At 40.3% G+C, this 9,747-nt stretch overlaps 1 long non-coding RNA gene across 1 annotated transcript in view; it reads left to right on the top strand.

Moving 5' to 3' along the window:
• The first annotated feature begins 4,969 nt into the window (after window positions 1-4,969).
• Window positions 4,970-9,747, top strand: part of LOC115029853 (uncharacterized) — a 41,608-nt gene continuing 36,830 nt past the window's right edge. Inside the window, exon 1 of the long non-coding RNA XR_003835410.2 lies at window positions 4,970-5,068. This is a non-coding gene — a long non-coding RNA (uncharacterized LOC115029853). The remainder of the gene's footprint in view (window positions 5,069-9,747) is intronic.

The raw sequence follows: 9,747 nt of genomic DNA, 5'->3' as shown, positions 1-9,747 counted from the left end.
TTTATTTTCTTAGATGTAGGATTCTTATAAAAGAAACAATAGGACCCACCCTTGTACTTTCTGGATCAGCAAGGCTTTCTTCCATCTTCTTTTTGCCATGGGGTAATAAAACAGAAAAGCCCTTGACAGATGCTCATTCTTGTATCTTAGACACCTACTCTTTAGGTTCACCATAAATTACCTAATCTGCAGTGTTCTGTGGAAAATGGACTAAAACATGTCCCCAGATCTTTTTCACTAGTTCATAATATAAAACCAAAAAGGGGCTTCTGAACAGGCTAGATTATATGCTCATGTTTTAACTTTAGGATTGGTGAAGATTGTTTTATTCATGTTTGATTTTATGAGTAGTGGGGTTACAGGTAGTTGTGAGCACCATGTGGAAGTCAAGCCCAAGTTCTGTAGAAGAAGAGCTAATGTTCATAATAAACACTGAAGACTTCTCCAGCCAGTGTTGATGACTTAGATGGCAGAGGCACTTGCAGACATGATTAACTTGGGGATTCTTCAATGAGGCAGTAGTCCTGTGACACCTAGATTACACCAGTGTGGTCACAGTTCCTTGTAGGGGGAGGGTGATGTGTGGAGGAGCTACAGTTGCAATAAGAGAAGCAGAGTGAATGTTTGAAGAGATTCAGGCTAAGGATGGAGAAGCAGGGCACAAGCACAGAAGTGCAGCTCTGGGAGTTTAAAGAGGCAGAGAAATAAATACCCTATGCTGCTAGAACCTCGGAGGGAGAACTCCCCTGACAAGTCTCTGCTTTCAATTCCACGAAACCCATGTTGGTTTTAGAGCTGTAACAATCACAATAAGAGTGTGATGTTTGAAATAGCCAACTTTACAGTGATTGGATACAGTACAGCACAAATTGGACCCACTGACTGATTCCAATAGTTACATCAGAGGAGACAGAAAGATTCTTTCATGTGAACTTGAAAATAATAACCTATATTCATTTAGATTTATAATATATTTACTTAGTAATATAATAACTAATATATCCATTTAGCTTAAGATGCAAAATCTTCCGTTGGGCAAAATGGCACATACCTATTATACTAGCACGTAGGAGATGGAGGAAGAAGGGTCAGGGTAGTTCAAAGCAAGCATCTGTTACCTAGTGAAGGCTAGACCAGCCCAGACTGTGTAAGACCCTGGCTCAAAAGACCAAAGAGGGAAAAATATGTAAAAATACCTAAATTATTAAAAGTAAAAGATTCCTTCCAGTCTGAAGTCATGCCATAGAATTTAGGATTTTGTTAATTTGAACATGCTGATCCAAGAATTGCTGGGCCCTTGCAATGCTCAATCCATTCTAGAAGATAATGAATAAGCTGTCCAATTGTTGATGAAATTTTGAATAGTTGTTGCCCAGTTCATCCTCTGAGATTATATATCACTCATAAAGTTAACAACTTCTAATTATTGAAATTCATATTTATCTATTTTGAAAAAAATCCAATATATCAGTAAATTAAGTCCCTTTCTTTGTAAGGCTCTGTGGTTTGCTGAAGAGAGATACCCCAGACTCAAGTAGTATGCAAAAGCAAGAAGTGTTTTATTCTGCCGAAATCCAGCACGTGGGGGGTCCCTCGTTTCAAAATGGAGAGAAAATCAAATGAGCTCACAGGCCCAATTTAAAGCACATTAGGGGAATACTGGGGTAGGTGACCTCTATCTGACCTCATCTCTAAGAGCATCCCATTACTGGGGCACTGGGGGTGGTGGTGCTGCAAACTGTTAATGAGGAAGTCTGAGGTAGATGGCCTTTATCTTATTTCATCTCTAGGGACATTCCATTACCAGGGAGATCTGGAAACTTGCTGACCTGCTGTCCATTGTCCTTGCTTCAGGCTAGGTGGCTGGGCAACTTCTAGTTTCTGACTAGCTGTTTGAAGCATGGTTGTTTGGTTTTGGTTTTGGTTTTCTTGTTTTTGTTGTTTTTATTGTTGTTGTTGTTGTTTTCTAGTAACTGCTTGCCTGGGTTTTCCTGGACTTTCTCAGTTCTTAGGCCTAGTCCCTTCTACTGCCAATTTGAAGGCTGTCATGAAGTCATCCTATCTCACCTTAAAGGAAAAGGAAAAAAAAACAAAAAACAAAAAACAACAACAACAAAAAAAATAAAACAAAGGTCACAAGTGTCCAATGCCACATGTAGAAAAGCAGTCACCTGTGAAGATGGAACCCAGGTTGCTAAGGAGGCCAGTGGCCTGACCTTATGTTTTGTAGTCAGAGAACATGGGTTCAGAGTCCATGCCCATTGTTTTACTCTCTTGCCAGACATTATTTTGTATGTGCATTTGCAATAAAGAGAACATTTTAAGTTCATTTTATAAATTAAAAAGCTAGAGTTACATAAGGGCTTATACACCCAGAATTTACACGAAGTAGAAAAAAGAAAACAAAACAAAACAAAACAGCAATAACAACAACAACAAAAACTGATGAAAAGTGATCTAATTAGAGAATATTCATAGTAAGATATTGTTTTCATAATGTTCCCCTCAACTTACTCTGGAAAATTATTTTGCAAAACCTAAATATCATTAACTACTAGATAAGAAAGATTCCACATTCTAATCTCCTGATTCCTAGTTATAGGTGCTTAGGAGAAAAGGCATCAGTGAATAATTACCTAATTATTTTTTTTAATGTAGAGTATATATGACTTAGCTAAGGAAAAATAATCACATGTGACTTATCATACTTTCTAGCATCCTTATGATTATGGCTGTGAAGGCCTAGAGATGCCCTTTCATGGAGATGCAAATCATCTACTGGTTCCCAAAGTCATCATCCCATTAAACCATACTTCTCTAGGGAAGAATGGGATATTTGCAAAGTCATAACAGCCTTCTGTTATTAAGCAAAAGTGGGAGGTGGAGTTTCAGGCCAGTTGTATTCTATGCAAGAGTGACAAAGGGAAGCAAGATCTCATACTCTAAGGATTTAGAGTGTCATCCAACATAGAGGGTAAGCACTCTGAAAGGATATACTGTACTAGACAACATCTCTTTGATTTCAATGTATACTTCCAATGTATGCTTTCAATATGTACTTTCTAACTCATTGTGACACTATTTAAACAGCTACATATAAAGATTCTGCAAGGGTGTGGCCACCTTGTTCTATTTCTTTTGCATGTCTTTAAGAAAACATTGTTCTTGAGGTGTGTTTGGAGGCTCTAGGAGGAGATCTCAACTAGAGCTAAACCCTAGCAGCAACTTCTCTATTTTAGAAATCTCATCCTCTTTCCGTGAGTATGCAGCTTAGAGTTTCTGCATGGAGTGGTGTGAAAGGGAAGTGAGATCAACCAAATCAATCCTGTTCAATGGGGTGATAGATCTCAAATCCAGATCACTCTCACATCCGATGCTACTCAGCCAAAGAAAAGATAAAGAAAATGTGATACATTTACCAATGGAATATTACTCAGCTGTTAAAAAAATAATAGCATCCTGAAATTTTCAGGCAAACATGTAACATGAAAAAAGTCATCCTGACTGAGGTAATCCAGACCCAGAAAGACAATTATTGTATATCTTCATTCATAAGTGGATAATAGTTTTAAAATAATGATAATCAAGACACAATCCACAGGCTCAGAGAAGTTAAGTAAAGAGGAGGGCTGGGGTAGAAGGAACCCATGGACTTCCTGGCGAAAGGGAGATAGAATAGATTTCAGGGGTGGTATGGTGGCATGGGAGCAGGAATTATTGGGTGAGGGGATTGGAGGAAGAGTATTTGGGGAGAGATGGCTGAAATTAGGGGGCATTTAGGAGTCAGTGTGGAAAGCCAGAGCAGTGGCAACTTCCTGGAAGCTCTAAGAACTATCCTAATGAAGAGTCCTAGTAACGGAGGACATAAAGTCTGAACTGGACAGCTTTGGTAACCAGGCCAGGGTTCCAGTGGTAGGTAAGAGATGTATGCAGATAAGTTGGCCATGGGTTGCCATGAAGAAACCCAAATAACGTATGCTGATTCTAGGACAGAGGATTGCTCTCTGCAAACTGATAGCAGGGACTAAATTGCTGAATACAACATTCACATAGTTCATTGAAAATAGAGAGGTCAAGCTGGTGCCTCCAAGTAGCTTTCACCTCTACATTCTAGTCCTTTTGGTCTAGGAAGATACATTGCAGGTTTTGGAAAGAGAAACATGGACATCAACCCAGCCAGAAAACCTATGACCTACAATCTGTCCTGTCTGCAAAATATGCTAGGACGATGGTGGCACAGAATGTACAGAAGTGGTCACCCAAAGTCTGGTTTAACTAGAGGCACATTCCTTGAGTGGGAACTCCTTCCCTATACTGCCAGGATGCCCAGGAACTAGACACTGGATGGCCCAGAGACCTAGGGTAGAATCAAATCGGACCAGCCATACAAAACAAAACAAAACCACAAAGAAATTATTCCAGTTGATGTTTTGATACACTCATAGATTAATTTTTGTCCAGTCATCATCAGAGAGGCTTCCACTCCACTTGGCAGCATGCCAGAGTGAGTGCAGAATCCACAGCTAGACATTATGCAGAGGATGTCTAAATTGGAGCTCTCCATTAAGTTCCTCCCTGTGAAGCTTGGGGATCACAGAAAAGGGAAAGAAAAGATTATAGTAGTTAGACAGGGTGGAGGATACCAGGGGAGCATGGCCTCCCCACACTGAATCATCTAAGCAGGGCTCAATAGGCTCATAGGAACTGTGGCAAGCAAGGGGCCTGCAAGGGTCTGCACCAGGTCCTATGCTCATATGTTAAGTGTGGTGTTTCTGTTGGACTTCTAACAATGGAAACGGGTACCTCTCTGACTCTTTTGCCTGCTATTTGGTTGCCTTGCCTTGCCTAGCCTCAATATGAGGGCTTTTGCTTTGTCTTAGTCTATTTTGTTTTGTCTTTTCTGGTTGTTCTCTGTTGAATACCTTTTCCTTTCTGCAGGAAAATGGAGGAGGAGTGGATCAGTGAGAGAAGAAAGATGCAGGGTGTTAACATTCTGTCTAAGCTCTGCCCAACAGTTACCTGGCAACAGCCAGGGATGTTCCACCCGACACTTACCAGGCATAGCCAGGTATGCCTGACTCACTATAATAGGAGCTGCTTGCCCCCTCTCAACTGAGGAATCCACTTCCCCATACCTGACTACACCTCCATAGAATATACCCTCCTTTCGATAAACACATCATAGGGAACTTGGAGGAGTTGAGGGAGGTAAACCGAGGTTGGGTTGGTATATATTACATGAGGGAACAATCTCTGTTCAATTAGAGAGAGAGAGAGAGAGAGAGAGAGAGAGAGAGAGAGAGAGAGAGAGAGAGAGAGAGAGAGAGAGAGAGAGAATATGCAAACCACTGACAATCAAATGGCTGCTAACACAGAGTACAGCCACTGAAGGGAGTTGCACCCCTCCCCAGAGTCTGTAAATGACACACCCAGACACCAAATTCTCAGCACGAAGGAAATTTATTACCCTGGAGGGACAAAGAGGGGTTGGGGGTGCATTGGGGTGTCTGCCTGTGGATCAGACAGCAGATCAAAGGCAGACAGACAGCAAGCAGCAATAGTAGGTAGTTTTTGCATAAAGTGTGTTTTTAAGGAGAAAAAGTGGGAGTCTGTGCTAGAGTGGGTTGGTAAGTCTTGAGTAGACTTGTTAGTCAAATCATGAATTATGATTGTCAGACTTTTGTGTTTTGTGTCAGAAATGAGTCAATGGCCAAGTATGAGAATGGCCCTTGGGAGCTAGCTTTCGGAATGTGGTCCAATAGTTAGGAAGGGAAAGAGAGAGGTAAGGGACAAGACCTGTTGGCACCATGCTTGCCATGCTTAGGCCTGTCTGAGAGCCCTTCAGCCATTGCACTTTGGGCCCAGCTCCCAATGTTACAGAACATGCTAACTACATGACTACAGTCACGTTTTACAGGAATCATTGCATCCCATTTTCTTGCCGCCTCACACAACTTTTGACTTGGATTTTGAACTGCTCAGGACATGGGAAACATAGTCTGTCATCTTTTCTGGTGACATCCAGAGATGATCCATTATATATGCATCCTTAATAACGCAAAAAAAAAAAGTGTGTGTGTGTGTGTTTCCTAACCTTAACTTTGAGTTATCAAATTTTATGTTGCAAAAAAGTTAAAAGATAGTGACTGTACACATATGGACTGGTTTTCCAGAGCAATTTCTACTTAATACTTTCTGAGAGTATGATATGTAGTCATCACGGAAACAAGTAAAAATACATTTATAATTATTACTAATGTTATTTGAAGAGAGAAGTCAGTGTTTATACAAATGAAGGATTACTACTGATCCCTAAAGGAAATATGGGTATGACATAATAAATTCTCTGACAGTAATCCAATCAACTTCAGTAAAGCCAAAAATGGCCACGTATTCCAAAGGATGTAGCCATCTGGGAATCTGAAAACACTTTACTCAGCTTCTAAGAAAGCGTAGCCTGTTTTACTTGAATAGAAAACTCAGGATCTCAGCCCCTATCACTAATTGTAAGAAGTGGTGCTTAGCTTTCATGAATGTATAAATGGCTTTGGCAATGACTCCAAACACTGGTAGCCACTTGCCTTTCATGCTTGGCTTGAGATGAACACACTCAGCCACCCTAGTAGCACCATGGTCTTGGAGACATATCGCGCAGCATGTAAGACATTTGTTCTTGGGAAAAGTGGCAGTGTGTCTTTCTAGTTAGCACATTCTTTAAGGAGTATTGCATTTATATAAACATACAGGTCAATATGATTGGCCCCCATCTAAGCAGCAAGCTTCATTTTGAATTCATTTCCATGATAGATTATGGTAATTTACAAGCAAAAAAATTAGACTATTATTTCAACTTGTCAAATGTAATTATCACTTAGTGATTTTTCACTTTTAAGGGTCATAGAGAATACCCAGGGCCTGGAATAATTTGTTCTCATCCTTGTTGGCATTTTGCTTTGAGACACTGCTGTGCTTTTATGACCAAATAAAAGGTAACAAATCCATCAGTTCTTCTCCCTGGGCCCACCGTCCCCCACCTCCTACACAGTCACGAACTAGCCTCCGCAGTCTTCTGGCAATTGGAAACAAACACAGGCATATGAGCCCCTAATTACGAATGCATTGTGGTATATCAGAAGCAGCCTTTACTACATAAACAGAAGACTTTAAAAAATGGCCCACATGTAATGCATATTTTGCCTCTAATTTTCTCCTAGTCTGTGTAGTAATTATTTGATATTATGATTTAAATATGAATTAATTTAAGCAGAGACCGAGACTCTGTCCTGGAAGGCCTTGTAGACTAATGAGTAAATATGTATTAGAATGTCTTCAAACTGCACATTATTGACCTGAGAGACAACAGGGAAACTATAATGAGTGATTATGTAAATGCTCAATCACAGATTGTTGCAATCCTCTATAATGTCATTAATTTACATTACTGTCAGTCTTTCCTTACTAGGTTCTTACTAATTAGCGGTTCCTTGACTCATATCCTGATGTAGACTTTTTGTGTGTCCTTAAAGTCCTTTGTGTGGAGATCTCCCTGAAGACCTTTCAGTCAGTATATAATTGACAAACCAGATGACAGCTTTTATTGTCCATCATAAAGCTGCAGCCGGCTGACTGGGACTCTGGACTTGCTTCTTCAATCCTTTCCTCTTTAACATTTTGGTAGGGAAGGGTTTATGTGCAGGTGCAGTTATTTATGAGGTGATCTGAAATCTGCCCTTGGCTGCAAGGTCAGGCTTTAGAAGGGTTTTCCAACAAAAATGCATAATTGTTCATTGTGTAATCAGCAACCCTCCTTAAAAGTACCTACTCTTAAGCATGCCCATGTTATAAATTATTTTCTGGGATATTATTTAAAGGCACAGGATTTCAGGTACTATATATCTGTCTCCTAACAAATACAGAGCCCCTAGCATGTGATGAGTGAGAACTTCCACCTCTGATACAGCCAACGTTGGACTCCAGCCAGTTCTCACTAGCCAAGGCTGCTCTAGCCCTCATAGTGCCTTGATTTGGGGTTTGTCTTATGTGAACTAATTACTGTATTGCTAATGACTGTGATTCATTCTCTTATTCACCCCAAAACACTCATTAAGCATTAACTCTACCAAGTGTTATCATGACACTAGTGAACAGAATAGCATCAAATATATATAAAAAATGAAATCCACCTTCATACAGCTGACTTTCTAAGGTGAATGGGAGACAGAGTGTCAATATGTCATGGAAGCCTGAGGTAATAAAACAGGGAGGGGACATAGGAGAGGTATTGAAAGTGCAGCCCTGACTTCTACCTAAGCTTCTCTACTCTTCATAGCCAGAGGGACATCTTGGGAATCTAGTAGACATATCAAAGCCATGAAGAGGAAAATTGCTCATGCAAGGTGGTAAACAAAAAAAAAGCTAGCTCCCAGACCCTGAAGACATGTGGAACTGCTAGGTACAATAGCTAGACTCACTAGTTTCTATTTATAGACACAGATTCTATTTTTGCCTATGTTAAGACAGTATTTTGTGTTTCTATTCAGCAATTTCATGTGCTAGCATTTGCTAGCATGTAATCATATCACTAGTATTCATGCCTTCAAAACGATGACAAGGTAACCACTGAGAACTTCAGGGCCATGGTCTAGTTACATCTAAGAAGTTGTTCTTAGAACACCTATGAGCCATATCTTAGAACTGAGGCTGGAGCTCTAAGGAGCACAAAAAGACAGGTGTGGTGCCACCAGCCTATAATTACAGCACCTCAGAGGTGTAGGAAGGAGGAAAAAGCATTTCAGACCACCTATGACTCCACAGCAAATTGGAAGGCAGCCTTAGATACTTACATGACACCTTGTATCAAAATAGCACTAACAAAACAACAAAAAGCAACCTCCCTCAAAGACAAAATAAAAACAGCTTGTTATTTGTTAACTGGGCGGTATGAGGTGTCTGTGTTTTGTGTGTTGATTGCCTTCATGTTTATAGAATGTGTGAATGGCCAGAAATAGATTTGGAACAAGACAAAATCCCTAATAAATTAAATTGAACTCTTCTTGTTTTAAAAAATATTTTTTATTACGTATTTTCCTCAATTACATTTCCAATGCTATCCTAAAAGTCCCCCATACCCTCACCCCGACTCCCCTACCCACCCATTCCCACTTTTTGGCTCTGGAGTTCCCCTGTACTGGGGCATGTAAAGTTTGCATGTCCAATGGGCCTCTCTTTCCAGTGATGGCTGACTAGGCCATCTTTTGATACATATGCAGCTGGAGTCAAGAGCTCCGGGGTACTGGTTAGTTCATAATGTTGTTCCACCTATAGGGTTGCAGATCTCCCTTTAGCTTCTTGGATACTTTCTCTAGCTCCTCCATTGGGGGCCCTGTGAACTCTTCTTTAAATTCAGAGATTGCCTGGATAATCCAAATGTCTTCAGTCAATTTTTTCCCTTGTCATTACCAGCAATTCCATAGAGAGCTGAATGCTTCAGCCTTCTTCAGAACTCTTATGTCTTTAGGATGGGATCGCCTTGTGAGTGGTGCACTAGCCTAGGTCTTATTTTCCAGATTATAGTGAACAGCTTCTCACCTTCCTTTACAAGTTGTCATTGGAGTGTTTGACGTCATCTCAGGGATGGGTATAAAAACCATTCCTAGGTTTGGCTCTTGTCTAATTATGTACTAGGTTATATTGACATCTGTTTTCTTTTTGGTTAAACTATTTTTATAAGAGGTGGTCCTGGATGTG

This window comes from Mus caroli, unplaced genomic scaffold (assembly GCF_978045245.1).
Source record: "Mus caroli unplaced genomic scaffold, Mus_caroli_1 scaffold_19, whole genome shotgun sequence".
In the NCBI taxonomy this organism is placed as follows: Eukaryota; Metazoa; Chordata; class Mammalia; order Rodentia; family Muridae; genus Mus; species Mus caroli.
This window is presented reverse-complemented; position numbering and strand designations above follow the sequence as displayed.